This window comes from Centruroides vittatus, unplaced genomic scaffold (assembly GCF_030686945.1).
Source record: "Centruroides vittatus isolate TY-2023 unplaced genomic scaffold, ASM3068694v2 contig_2425, whole genome shotgun sequence".
Taxonomy (NCBI): Eukaryota; Metazoa; Arthropoda; class Arachnida; order Scorpiones; family Buthidae; genus Centruroides; species Centruroides vittatus.
The window spans coordinates 80,161-94,301 of NW_027121527.1; the positions used below are offsets into that span (position 1 = coordinate 80,161).

Here is a 14,141-nt window from a genome sequence, read left to right on the forward strand (position 1 = left end):
TAACATCTTAAAAAAGATGCTTAATCATGCAGAAACGTATTTTAAACAGCGCAGGCATTAACAGATAATTAAACAATACGCTTACACGAAGATCTCCTTATATAAATACATATATTACCTCTATTGTATCTCATAAACTTAAGAGACGTAGATAATCCCTAGACATAAAGCATCACCCCGTCTTACCATGACGTCAGAAGGCTAGAGAACAGTTGAAAAATTTGACAGGAACAAATAAACATATCTGGTCAGCAAGCCGTTTAAAGTGCATTTTAACCAAAGATAAGTAGTAGAATAACAGACGTTAATAGGTAGAAAGCTATTTTCGGCTTCCAGGTGCCATCGACATGACCACTTTATGACTACTTCGATTTATCTTAGTTAACATCTTTTTTATACATTTTACTTTTATAAGAGCAGGAAATACACTATTAAAACCGAAACGAATTCATAAAACGTTATTACTAAATAAAAACGGGTAATTTTATAAACAGCAATAAATTCGATCAGATTAAGCTTTTAAGAACTTAAGTGCAAACACTAGAATTAATAATATCCTATCAAACTAAATAATTGACAGTACTTTTACTTTTGTCGTACTGCTTGTGTCTTGCTTTTGCTTGTGTTCTATTACTTCTTGTGCCTATAACTTGTGTACTTCTACCTGTGTGTTACTTCTTGTGTACTTTCACTTGTGATTTACTATTGTGTGCTTCTACTTGTATGCTTTTACTTGTGTCCTACTACCTTTATGCTTCTGCTTGTGTTCTATTACTTGTGTGCTTCTGCTTGCGTTTTATTACTTGTGTGCTTCTGCTTGTGTTCTATTACTTGTGTGCTTCTGCTTGTGTCCTATTCCTTTTGACCCACTACTTGTGTACTTTTAGTTGTGAAGTACTGTACATAAGCAGAAATACACAAAAATTAGGACACTAGTCCCTTATTATTTGTGCACTTGTGCACTACCTACTGCATATTTTCTATTAAAAGTTTAGGACATATTTATAAAATAAATTTAATATATCATTTACATAATGCTGAAATATGCATTAATGGTAGTTTTAGAAAGAAAATGGCGAATGTAAAACATCGCATGTATAAAAACGCAATGCAATTGACAAAGTTAAATGTTATGCTAATATAAACATTATCAAAGTAAAAATAACAGAGGCTTTATTTTTCACGATTTCTCAATAAAGCGTGTAAAATTATATATATTTATATTATACCGAGAGAGTTGGAACTACGCGATAGCTCTGTGAATCAAGCTAAATCAAATCAAATGTAACAAAACCAAAATATAAGTGAATACTTGTGTGACCCAATAAAAATATTTATCCTTAAAACAAAACACATCACCCGTAACCAAATCTATACAAAAGTGATACAATATTACTATTATTAAACCCTCTTTACTTTCTTCCAGAACAACAAGCTTCTACCTTAACCGCTAAGCCATCACCCAACACTACTCAACTAGCTTAACCTAACCTAATCTAAGAAACATTAATTGAAGTTAGATCATCAAACAACCAATTTGATAACCTAACCTAACAATTAACACATTTATTGACCCCGATGTTTCAAAAACCTATAAAATATAAGTTAAACAAACTCGAAAATGTTAATTAAATATCACTTTCAATACTTTATTACACGTTAAACTTATTTAGAAAGTTCATACAACCCTCTAAAAGGCACTGTTCGATCTATAAATGTATTAGGAACACTAAGCTTCATTTTGCCAAAATTTCCAATATATGTAACATTACACAGCAATTTTATCGATACGAATGCTGTTAAAAGTGTATTTGTTATTCATTTTACAAGTATATTACGTGTTAATGTACAGAAAAGTCATTGAACACGTGCCAAGAAGTAATTTGTGACAGGATTTAACATAAAATTAGTCAATTTTGAATTAAATCCCTAAAATAATTATCAATTTTACTATAAAAATTGTATTTTCGTGTATTCTTTAAAAGTTTAAAATTAATTTTATCGTTAATTTAGGAAAATTTAATAAAATAAATTGTTCTTGCAACTCCAGTTACCAGGATCTTGCAGCTCCTGGTAACTGCAAGCTGAAAGTTGGTTTAGTCAACCCGCAAAAAATACGTTTCAAGGGGCATAAATTCGGAGATTTTCTGCATCAGGACCAAAAATAAAGTTCCTAAACTTTGATTCATGCCTTATACCCTTATAATTAATTAAAAATAAGGTTTATTAATACTAAACGAGATCAGGTGTCACGTCACGAGTATCAGCAGATGTCGTTCCCAAGAAAGGGTTTGAAGGTCGGCAGAGGAGAGAAAAGGGAGCTGCAAAAACTGAAAAAGTCTTTCAGGGAGGTGCCGAAAACTTAATTTTTTCGTGAAAATATCTTGTTGCTTATTTAGTTTCTCGTGTCTTTTTTATCTGCGGAGTAATTCAATAAAAGCAGAAAGTGTTTTATGTATAATTAAGTTGACGCCTCGCTAAGATAAAAACGTTACCTGAAAGTAATTTTACTTTCGCTTTACTGGACCTACTAACCTAAATAAATGTCCCAAACTTGTCCTAAATAATACTTTACATCCAAGCGAAGGCATTTATCTACACCTAAAAGCTGATATAGTATACAAAAGTTCAAATTGTGCCACATAAAAATCGAAATTTATGCCAAGAGACCATTAAAGTTCACGTCCATAATAATGTACAGTTAAATAATGGAAGAGTAGGAATATGTGAAAACACGCCCGGACGGTCGAGGCGGTTAAGGGGTCAGTCTACTGCTCGGGAAAGCGGTAGACTGATCCCTTCGGATTTTGGAGACCCTGGCCTTCCAGTGGTCAAGGGGTTATATAAACCATCGAACACTGGTCGTCGGTCGCGGGTTCGCGCCTCGCCAACGTGAAATTATCCTTGTTTTCTTCACGTATCTAATTAACACCCGAATAGGGGCAGTTTCCCATACGAGTCCTCCCGGAGGCACCTCTCCCTTGGCAGATTGCCCATGTGTTGCGTTGTCTAACTCCATCAATCCAGTACAATTCAATCGTAGGACACCAGGTATCGAACTGTTCCTCATGAATTTATTATGCCCTTCCTCACCAATCGATTGATCCATTGTGGGCCCGGCCGAACACACGATGGTTATGAATAAAAGGCCCTTTTAGTATCCATAGAAAGGAGAGTTAGAAATTAAAAAGAAAGAACGATCCGAAGAAGTAATTACAGTTTGATTTATTTATAGAAATAAATTGAAATTATTTATTTTTATATTTCTTATGCCTTGCTTTTGGCTTATGTTTTGATATTCGACTGACACGTGCAGATTTCGAGCCAAATTCGTGGCTTCCTGTTGTGTTTTGTATGCAGTTTTTTCAGCGCTTCCTCATTCATGCAGCAGATGCAGTAATTAACCTTTTGAAGTCTATTTAATTCAGTTTTTCTCTGTTGAATCCATTAATACATTGATCCAAATTTGTGTTCCTAAATCCTTAACATGCTTTCAACGCTTTCAATGTCAGGAGAAAGCTTGTGAAGCAAAATAATCTTATAGACGAACGGGTTGAGAAGTAGAAATAGAAAAAAATTAATTAAAAAGATGTTCGGGAATTGTTCAGAAAATTAATAGATGGGCAACAGTATTCAGAAAATCATGAGAATAATGGAAGGAAAACTGTTTTAGTATTGTAGGATTGATGGAAGAAGACAATGCAATGGGGCCTCGAGTAGATCTCGACAGAAAATGGACCATATTTAGGTGTTAGAAACGTGAATAAAACCCGGAAAATTCCACGTGGTAACTACTAGTGTCTAGTGGTTCTGTTTACTCGGATGGGCTGTTGAGAAATAAAAACATTCATATCAATTAGGTAATAGTAAAAGTAAGTAACCAGCAATTTACAGAAATTAAAGATTAGAAGAAAGGAATCGAGGAATAGTGAAAGGGACTTTCAGAAAAATCAATAGGCGGTACGAATATTATTAAATATTCAAGAAATCACAAGGAATAATATAGATACTAAAGCAAGAATTTGTCTCGTGTTGTATACATTTATCGATTTTCTAAACAGCACTTTTCATTCCTTAACACATCTTAATATAACTCAATGTGTTTTCTATATAATTTTATGGCTCTCTGTTGTTGATATTGAGAAATGGAAATGGATGCTCAAAAACAATGGGTTCATCACGAGTGTGACATATTGTCCTTATAAATGTCGAGCTGCAGGCAAACAGCCTTCAATTGGAACTAGTCAAAGTAGAAATTTGTTCATCTATTTTTTATGAGAGTGATATTTTCTCTATTGATGTATGCTACATATTTGGAGATGGGTAATAAAAATACATATTGCATGAGAATGGAAGAGCAAATTGCCAATAATTCAGTGTAAAGTGAGTATGAAGGAAGAGTTATTTGTTCTTCGGCATCATTTTATGTTAAATTAATAAAATAAACATAAACACTGTCAAACAATCGGGATTTTCACAAGAGGGGAATGTTGCAGACCAAAAAAATCGATATTTTTAGCGCTTACATAAATGACCTCGTTCGAACTCTTGTTTAATAACAATAACAACGAAGAGGAATAATTAAAATTTACCGTACAATTAATCAACAAGCAAGAAACTTATGAATAAATAATTACCAACTTTGATTTATTCCAAGAAAGTTTCCTTTAATTGAGAAAATTTCATATAATAAAAAAGGAGGGTACAATGGCCTCCTGTAGTAATACGAGCTTTCAGATATTAACAGGAAGATAAAATAAAACAAAAAGGATGAAAGTTCAATATACCATTCTTCCACGGTGTGCGATTAATTGTTGTTGCTCCTGTAATGGAGGATGCTATCTTTCATCACTTACTGTAAATACCTTCAGATAGAATGTAAACGGTAGTTTCGCTGCGGTTTTGGCACAGATTTATCACAAAAATGAGTTTAAAAATAAACATCTTCCTATATGAATTCAAATATTAATAACGCGTGTTATTTAGCGGTTTAAAAATAAACACAAACGAGCGCCATTTTATTGACACGTACGCATTTAGAAAGTGTGCCTCGAAAGAATGGCATTTCGATATCTTAAAAGTTAATTTTATTTCTTTTTAAAGGTAAACAACAATTTAACATTGTTTAAAATTGTTTTAAAGTATCATTGCCCCTTGTTATAATTTTTTTACAAAGAGAATTGCTGTTAAAGTTCCGCTATCTTGTAAATCATCTGAAGTCTGATGTGAAGCATACCCCCCTGCTCTGTCTTGATTTTTTGAAATTTTTGTTTAAGTCCCCAATTTTGATGTTGTATCGAACAGCGGGAGGGTAGATATAAAGTTTATTTTAAGTTTGCTTAGTGTTTGAATAATCCCCGCTCATTCTCTGGAAGTGGTATCGATCAGTTTCTTCTATTTGTTTTGTGATTATTAATGCAAATTTATATGGTAAACAGCGAACAAGATAGTCAACAGTTGAGTCATTTTAGTAAAGAACTTGTTAAATCAGTTTGCTTACCACTCGAAACTGTTTGCTTATAAACATTCGGAGGTATTTTGCTAACGTCAGTTCGCGCTCGTACATAATCGAAACACCCGTCTGATACTAAGAAACCTTCTAAAATAATCGATTAGAAGGGGGTATGACGAAACAATTTCTAAATTGTTAATGTTTACGCTGCGTGGACTTAATTAAAAATCGATAAACGATGTTACTGTTCACTTTAAATTCAAATCTTGGAAGGGTGATGTTAAGGGCGCTTGATATCACCCTTCCAGGATTTGAATTTAAAGAAACCAGGAAAAAAATCAAGTATTAAATCAAACAAAGTTTCATTGTTTGACATTCTTTGTTTACCTTGGCAATACAGAGACAATACATATTCGAACAAGGCGGTTATCTTCCACATCAGGTTGTTCAACTTCCACAGAAGACCTGTCATAATCTGTATAAGGGTTAACGACCTCTCGACGTTTGAAATTTTCGTAAAGAACGGGCATAACGGTTAACGAAAGATTTAAAATTTTAATCTACCGTGGCATACATTATATCAACAATGTTAATAGGACGTAATGAAGACATTGGATGACATCCAGGGCTTAAGACGGAATCTCCTTTCACTTTGGAAATCACACAAGTTAGAGAACATTGACATCTTATGTAAACTTAACAATAGTATGTGTCAAAACTTAGACCCTCTTCATCATTCTAATGGCTTTTTGAAGTCGATCCGAAAACTAGAACGATACCTTATTGATGGAAATTGAAGCCAAAGCGGTCTAAAGAAGAAGAAGGAAAAAGTCCTCCATAATTAGGTTAATGTTTTTATCTCGCATCCTTGGAACTTTGTACTAACAAAAAAAATCGTATATTTATGTTTGGAACCTTCTAAAAGAGAAGTCTAAATGTGCCGCTTAAAGAAAACTCTACACACGTTTAACTTACGATTATCACTCGAGAGATAATTACAGGTTTCACTCATTAAGATTTTATCCTTTAAACACCTCTTACCCTATAAATTATACAGTTTCATGTACCAGCCCCTCTGAACTACCCAAAGCTCTTAAATTTATAATAATAATTATGACAAAGCCCTACTTTCTCTAGTATTAATAATGCTTACTGAAGAAGTACTGTGTCAGTAATCGGGATTTAGAATCATAAATTTCTCCAGAGGCGTCATAATTTTATCTATTTTCGAACCCACCCATAGTGACCCCATATATCTGGACGTGAAAGTATCTTAATTATCTTCTATTAAATTTTCGTAACATTTAATTCGATGCGAAATTAGTCACGAAAATAAGTTGTATAAGAGAAGATACGTCAGCATCTCTGTTATCTCAGCACTTTTACGTCTCTCTGTTGCTTTTGCCTTAGCCGGCGGTGTCAAGTTTTGTTTGTAGACTGCATTAAAGAAACTTGTATAAGCTCCGAACTCATTACTCCATTCAATTAATTACAAAAACCACATTTCTGTAAGGGAAATATCCCTTTAAAAGGTGATAAAATTAGTATTTTAAAATTCTTAAGTTAGTGTTATTTAAATAATATTTAAACTAAGTTCGTTGGTTTACGAAATTTTTCAAATAACTTCTCGAGGGAAAGAATTTTTCTTAAGTTTATTTTCAAATAAATCGAACCTTAAATAGTCTTCGAAACTTTTGCTATTTTTTGATATTTCAAAAATAAAATCGTCTGTTTATCCTCAAAGATCGAAAATAATTTGACGTTCTTTCTTTAAACATACCGCTGACTGGCAACAATGATCGAATGCGAAGTTTTGAATTCAAATTAGCCAATGGGAATGTCTCGTATCGAAATTCGGGACTGTTATGTCTAAATTTGAATTCATCGGTGGAAATTATGTAAATTCGATGGTTTTGTTCGTTACGATAATTATTAAACGATTTAATTTTTATATTAACACAGGAGATTCGTCACCTTTTGGCACTTGTAACATCAACGATTATCATCCACTCGCGATCTCTTAACTCAGACGTTGCCAAAAAGAAATTAGGTCATTTAACGCTTAAATTCTTTTTTAAATTTTAATTCTTTTAAGTTAAATCTGTTTTATATAATTATTTCCTGTAAAGCTTTTCTACGATTGTTATTACTAGCGGCTCCTGCAATCGAGTATCGTTAAGTGAGTCAGTTGTAAAAAGGAGAAACTAGCGCGCGCATCAGCGCTGACGTCAGCGGAGCGGCAGAAAATAAAAGGCTACAGCAGACGACGGAGTTCCCAGAAAGATTGGCGACGAAGACAGAATGACACTTGACATTGGGTGCATAGAACCCGTTCCAAGAAGCATGATAGAGTTTGACGAAATCGTTCCACACTTTATAAGCAACGAATATCGAAGCGTACGGACTAACAACAACAACATGGCAAGCTTCAAGTCTTCCTGTAAACACAGCAAAGGCAGATCGGTTAACAGATCCCAATCGGTGAAAACCGTGCGATGCCCTCACAATTCTACGGAGCCGAGCTGCCGCTTCAGGTCCAGGATTTCCAGCACCCCCAGCGAGGACAACAACACCAGGCCCTCACCCAGGGCATCTTCTCTACCTCTTTCGGGCGAAGATGCCGACTATTATCGCCTGAGGAACTTCGCCGTAACTCCAAAGGGTGTTATTAACAGGGGTGATTCTTTCCGTTCGAAACCAAGTTCCATATCGTCTAGCCCCAGTTCTGCAAGTAGCCCTAGATCGGAGAGCCCGTCCTCACCCGATCAGGAGGTAGCACCGTGTATAAGCCGCCAGACCAGCTACATAGATCAGTACAAGGTACTAGTTATGGGTGCCCCCGAAGTTGGCAAATCGTCCATCACCCGCCAATTCATGACGTCCGAGTACATCTCTGCCTACGATAGTTCTCAAGGTAAGAGCATTTTTTTTTTTCGCATTTTCGGTCCACCCGAACGATTCGAACCCGCTCCCCGACCTAAAAATACATGTTTTAATTGGTTAAATTAGAGCAGAACCAAGCTACACGTGATCTTAACAATAGCCCCGATGGTTCAAAAAAGCTATTCTAAAATATATGTCACTGTCGGCGTTTTCGTTTCGTTGGGTTTCTGGTTTACTTTCTAGAGCCGAGGAATCCGAAAGTTTTCAATTTTGGCATCTTCTAGAACTGGCAAAAACGTTCCAAATCTTGTCTCCTAACGAGATAAAACGTTTCTGAATTTATTTTAAACGTCATCATCGCTCAAAAATCGGGTCTTTAATGGTTGAAAACTGCAAAACTGCCGTCTAGACTACGTTCATTTCGGTTGAAACAAACCAGAGGAGGGGGTCTTTAATTAATTATTAAACCTTATTTAAACTATGTTACTATATTCGTCTCTTACGATATATAAGAGGGAGGAAAAATAGGATACTTCTATAAATAATCACAGCTGCGTTATGTCACGATCTCACTAATGTAGCTACTGTACTAGGGGTTCATTAGGCTCACGAATGTTACATTTATCCTTAAAAATTGCTGTCTGGATTATTTTAATGCTCTTCATACCTCGTTAGGCTCTTGTTACCCACTTATATAAATATTTATTCTGTAAGAAATATCTTATTTTATATTAAAATTTAATGGCGGGATGCTATCAAACTCGCAATTTCGACACTCGAATTCTTGTTAGCATTTAAGGGTTCTTCTAGCTTTAATGTAACTTTATATAGAGGCTCTAAGTGTTCTTAATGTAGAATGATGTGAGTTGTTAACGTTTCTCAGTTCTTAAACAAAGATTAATGTGAGCTGGAAGGGTTTCTCAGTCCTTTAATATGAGATTCGTTAGTGAAAGGATGTTGAGAACATCCTCAACATCCTTTTGTGGTGCTCTCCATTTTTCTAGTGTAATTGAAGATTTCCTATAAGTTATTTCACTGTTAACGTAGGAGGTTCTTCAACCTTCTTATTTAACACTTACTTCACTCGCTATACTTAGAATTTATAGTTTTTACGCATTTCTTATTTAATTGTTAAGGTGAGGAGTCATCCATTGCGTCACATACCCCATGTCTTTTCTAAATTCAAGTTTCTGCAGCAACACTTACTGATGTCACACTTGAGGGTGATTGAGAGCCTTTTTCCCGTGTTCAGTGTGGGTTCGGATCCCATCCCTCACCACCATTGAGGGCCTGGCCGAACCCATAATTCGTGGGGTTCTCGACCCCCCTGGTTCGATCTCTTGCTACTCAGAGTAACCCCATCATTCTAAATAAAAATTAAGGCTAAACACCGTAACCGAAATAGTAACAAAACAAGTAATTTTAGTGATTAAGTAACCAGGTTTGACTCAGAATAGAGCTTTATTCTGTTAGACGGTAACGCCCATTACGTTTCTAAATGGAAAAATTAGACGCCATTTAACGTTACTCCTATCATTTATAACGGTTATTTATGAAGGGAAGTAGTAAGAAAAATTAGTACAGACAGCCAGAAGAGAAGGAGAACGAGAGAAATGGAGAGAATACATAAAGAACGCCCACGCTCTACCTACGAATATGGGGGAAGTGGGATTTGTAGATAGACGAGTGGGTGGAGAAGACATCTCTGTTTTCCTATTCTTATCCTCTTTTTTCTCCCTTCGTTCTCTATAAATAGACAAGATTGTCTGTTTTGTATACGTATTTTCTAACGTAACACGATTTATAGAAGAGCAATTACGCTAATTACCTATTTAGATTTAAAAAGAAAAATACATATGGTTACGTTTTCTTTGATACAGAAGACGAGAACGAGAAATCGGTAACAGTGGTCCTCAATGGGCAAGAATCGGAGATGATCTTCTTAGAAATCCCGTGTGACGAAGATTTGGTAAGCTAATTTTGCAGACTACTTGGTTTGTGTTGTACAGAACCCCTGTATATGATTTATTAAGACTTTGATTTATTTTGGGCAGGTCCAAATGATGATTACTTCTTCCAATATCGATGCTTACGTGGTGGTTTACAGCGTAACCTCACGTCGTAGCTTCATACAGACTCGAAAATTGCTAGAACAATTGCAGAGATGGGACGGATCGAGTAATAAACCGCTTATCCTAGTTGGCAACAAGACAGATTTGGCAAGATTAAGGACGGTGACGACAGAAAGTGAGTACACTTCTCGTTTATATATACGCCCCCCTTATTGAGAAATCGAAATTGTTTAAAGTGGCAGCGAGATTTTTAATTGTTCTAAATCGGTATTGTTGGCTGTGACGATCGAAAGGGGCATCTAATGTTCCTTTGTTTATAAGTAGGTGGATAAATATAACAAATTGCGCCCTCAACCTCTTTCTGCATCGTTTTTGGGCGTAAACACGGCATCGAAAGAGAATTTTGGAAGTGAACAATACGTAAAAAAAATTGCAAAGTTGCACGAGAGGGCGCTGTAGGTGAAAATTACACGTGAACCGATCACCTACAGCGACCTCGCGCCCAATTCGCATAAAAATAGTATATATTTAAATCATTTCTTTTTAAATGTCAAGTTTCGTTGTCGTTAAAAATTGCTTCAAAGTGGACTTAAAGATGAATTTAGGCCCTAAATCACTGTTTATAATATTTTTAGAACGTGGCTTTAAACGCGAGTTGAGCGAGAGGGCGCTGTAGATGAGAAGCGCACGTGAATCATTCACGTGTCGCTTTCGTCCGCAGCGCCCTCGCCCTCGTTTCTCATTATAAATGGATTTTTCGATATTCCCGTAAACTTTAGTAATAATCACGTGACACGATCTACTCTTCACCCAAATTGGATCCTCTTAAGTAATGTTTTCCCCAACTTCACTCGATATAACATCCTATATCGAGGAATCCAAGTATATTCAGAGAAATTTAAACAACGAAAATTATACTCTTCTATAAGGAATTTTTAAATAGTTCTTTGTAAAATGAAAGCATAACCATCTCCTCAACAGATAAAATTGTAACTACAATAATAATTACAATATCCCCCATTTTATTGAAACTTATAAACAGAAACACCTTTACCCCTGATGTTTGCTTTCCCGTAGATATCCGCCCGAGTTATCAACGGGTGTTAATCTATTAAAAACCAAATAAAATGCGAGGAAATGTAAAAATTTGCATAAAAATTGGCCAAATGACGAAGGACACTTACTTCTTTCTTAGTACAGAGAATAATTGAGATATTTAGAAAAAAATATGTGATAATTTATTTTTTAAATAGTTACTTACCTTTGATAACTCTATATTAAAATGTCTTATATTAAGTGATATGCCATGTAAAATGCTAATAAAGCATACGTTTCTGTTTAAAAAAAATAACGTGATTAATGCTTCTACATCTAAAAAAACACGCTAAATTTATAAAGGTTTACGTGAGTCACTTTTACAATTCGATACTTGAGAAGGGTTTTTTTAAAATATTTATCTAAAAAATCAAATTTTTTTGTATTTGATACTAAAAATGTAAAATTTAATGAGGTTTCAGATTAAAACGAAGGCATTTTAATATATTTTTTAAATGGTTTTTTTGGTCACGAAGCTTCTAAAAATGTAGTTTTTTTGCCTTCAACTCTGACATATTTTTTATGATTTTGCAATAATTTCCGATTTTTTAGAGCGAAACTCAAAAAAACAATACGTTGAAAATACACAGATCTGCACATATTCAAAGTTGCAGAGCGATAAAATCCTCTCTTAAAAAGGATTCAGCTTGGCGCCTCGAAATTTTGGACTGTACACTAACTTCTAATTAAGTTATATTAGATAAAACTCCCCCCAAAAATTCCAGCAGCGAGTTGCGTAACTTTCCAGGGAAAAAGGTAAAGTTGTGTGTGGCGCCATCTGTTATGGTATTTTATTAAAAACTTTTTATATTATTAATGATTATAAAGTGGAAAGAAGCTTAGTTTTGAGGGTAGAGAGGAGTTTTATTTAAAAAAAAGCGAGTAAAATCTTCATGAAGTCCGACTCACTCGAAGTACGACATGTGATTCCTCTCGACCTTTAACCACCAAAGTTTGATAGCGTCAATGCCCCTAATATGCAAATCTTCCTGCAAAATTTCATAAATTTTTGACAAAAGGCACAGGAGTTATTCAGATTCAAATTGGGAGAACAAAACCGTGTCCCTCACACATTTAACATCCATACATACAGAAAAAAAACTCAAATTTTTTGCATTTTCCAACGTTTCGAGGTCCTCTGAGTCCGAAAAAATGAAAATCTTAAGGGATTTTTTTTTTGAAGATGGCTACACTTTTTCTCTGTGAGCAGTGGCGGGTTTTCCTACGGGCAAAAAGGGCAATTATCTGCCATCAATAGAGGACCCCAAACCATTCTTTTATAAGAAAATATTTCCCTCGAAAAACTTCCTCGAGGAAAATTGTCTAAAGTTAACACTGTACGTGGGCCTTTTAATTTAAATTTGCCTGGGCCCCATGTAGCACCAGGGAGATTAAAGAATGCCAAAATTTGCATATACATTTTAATATTTGGACTACGAAATTTTCTTATGTAAGAAATCCAGCTTGATTTTGCTGCCACCCTTAGTTTTCAGCTGGTGTTTTTAGATTGCTAACGTCTGCAGTCCTTCTACTGACTTATTATACATACAAACACTCGAGTAAATTTGTGTCTTTTACGTAATTCTAAGATATACAAAAATTTTGGCTCTTGAAGTTACTTTTTCTTTGACGTCAAGGCAATACGCTAGTTTACGACTTTACCCAGAAAAAAAAAATTCATTTTGGGACTACTTTAAAATTCTATTTTTGATGTTGATGAGGTACTTATTCTATATTTACTTAATCTCCCCTTTAATTCTTTGTATACCTCTAGATGGTCGCAGTTTAGCCACGGAGGTGGGTTGCAAGTTTATTGAAACCTCAGCGGGTATCAATCATCAGTTGGACGAGCTTCTAGTTGGAATTTTGAGCCAAATTCGCCTGAAAACCAAGCACGCGCAGAAGGTGAGGAGGAGGCAAATTAGAGGACACACACAGACCTATCGGGCAATAAAGCAAGGGGCATCATCAGAAGGATCCTGAAGAAAGCGTGCATAAGATCCAAATCTTGCGATAACCTTCACGTACTTTGAGAATCGTAAATGGCCGTTTATTTAAGAAACTACATATCGAAATTAAAAGTGCCTGGTATTAATGTGTAGCGTGGTACCCGCACCACGTGATTTCTAAGAGAAATTTTGTTACTCGGTATACACGCCAGGCGCGTGAGGGAAAAACAATAACCAATGTCCAGTTTACGGAGAATGGGTTTCATCATCTGTATATATTTATAATTTCCTTTTTTTTTTTAATTTGTACATGAGATTTTTAAATTTTTGGATATCTTGACATGTCTACTTGGATATCAACTTTTTTTTTTCTATTGTATGTTGACTGATGTGTGAATGAAATAAAGTTTTGTACAGGTTTCTCGTATATTGCATTTTTTATTCCTCGACTTAAGCTTTAGTTAAGCAAACTCATTTGTATACCGAGAAAGGAAAGTATCAAGTAGATTTTTGTATTTGCTAACTAACTTCTCAACCTTTCTCCAGTCGAAGTTTGGAATTTCTCAACTCGACGATCGCGTGATCTTTATCGCGTTCTTCAACGCGCGGCAAATTTAAAGGTTGAAGAGTTGTTACTAATCAATCTCTCTTCTCCCTTCTTTTTTCTCTCTCTTTCTTTCTTCTCTCTCT

At 35.1% G+C, this 14,141-nt stretch overlaps 1 pseudogene; it reads left to right on the forward strand.

Annotated features, from left to right (window-relative positions):
- Positions 1 to 7,581: 7,581 nt before the first annotated feature.
- LOC136971261 (ras-related protein O-RAL-like) lies at positions 7,582 to 13,878 on the forward strand (annotated as a pseudogene).
- The last annotated feature ends 263 nt before the right edge of the window (positions 13,879 to 14,141 follow it).